The following is a 1,548-nucleotide window of genomic DNA, read 5'->3' as shown; positions in this document are numbered from 1 at the left end:
GCCGGGCGCGTATCTCTTAGATTCCTTAAACAGAATCTTCGTGGTATAAGCTAGATTGATGGCGGCATTCATGAGAATCTGGAAAGTCTAAACCTTGTCTGTGGCATTCCGAGTAGGATTCTGGGATTGAATGACTGTGACAAGTTTCAAACTCCTGAAGGTTGTGCGTTAGTGACAGACGCAAAAGAATCAAGGGATTCTATTCCAACCTGATTGAGAACCGACAGATGATTAGCCATGCTGTGACAGAGCATTTGAACCTTTTTCACTGAGAGGATGAGATGTAGCCATTGACAATGGTGATGCCCTACATACAGCTTGCCATAGGAAGGAATGAAAGAACTGGAAGGAAGAAGTAGGAAAGTAGAAAAAGAAAGGGCACAGTATCTCCATACGCCTATCTGAAATTCCCACCATTAATTTACATAAGTATTTCTATCCTATTTTAATTATCTTTATTTTTTGTTTATTATTTATTATTATTCGAAAATCCATAATCAATTATTATCTGCTTGACTGAGATTTACAAGATGACCATAGCTTGCTTCATACCAACAATCTCTGTGGGATCGACCCTTACTCACGTAAGGTTTATTACTTGGACGACCCAGTACACTTGCTGGTTAGTTGAACGGAGTTGTGTCCACACATAGCAAGGAGCCATTATAATTATTCCATACAATAACAAAGAATACAACATTGATGATCACAATTTCGTCCACCAGTCATCACTAATTACTTTAGTTAATTTCATAATTCAACAATCTCCCTCTTGATGACAAACATGATTTCAGCAATAAGCAAAAGAAATGAGTTTGAGTAAAGTTTAGAAACTCCCTTTGATTTGTCATTTTCTTTTATGTTGCTCCCTCTTTCCTTTTCAAAATTTGCTCCCCCTGGATTTATGCTCTTCTCTTCTTTCCTGTTTACATATGCTTATATGGAACCAAACAGATGCTATACACCAACCAAAAATGTAGCAAATAGTTACAGTTTTAATGGCCAAAATGGAGCTTTAACACATCAGGGTCAGGGTCAAGATAGCAACATATCATAAAGCAAGTTTCCAACCTCATTCACAACAGTTCACAATATTTGCAAACAATTGCAAATCATGCTTATTAAAATCTTCAGCTGTAACACCCTAATATTCAAATCCTTATGCTCGAGTCATAAGTCAATGATATTACGGTGGTACGACTCTCAGGTGGATTTTTAATATATAAATATAGGTAAATTCGAAAGGAATATTAATTGAGAAGCCTGAAAGGAGTAGAAATAAAATCGCGAAGACGTATCACTCACGTTTCGACAACGAAAAGTTAAACCGCGAAGCCGAAAGCGATATACGGACAAGGCATAAAGGAGATAAAGAGATAGATAACAGATAGATATATATAACATAAGTAATAGCCACTAGTCACGACCCGCGAAGTTTAGGCCGGCTAGGGTACAGTATGAAAGTAGTTGACAACAATATATCCTAATCTCTCCCAAAGGAAACATAAGAGCCTCTATAGGCAAGTCCCAAAAGAGTTCAACACATAA

Source organism: Arachis duranensis, chromosome 10 (assembly GCF_000817695.3).
Source record: "Arachis duranensis cultivar V14167 chromosome 10, aradu.V14167.gnm2.J7QH, whole genome shotgun sequence".
Lineage (NCBI taxonomy): Eukaryota > Viridiplantae > Streptophyta > Magnoliopsida > Fabales > Fabaceae > Arachis > Arachis duranensis.
Note: the sequence above shows the minus strand (reverse complement) of the source record.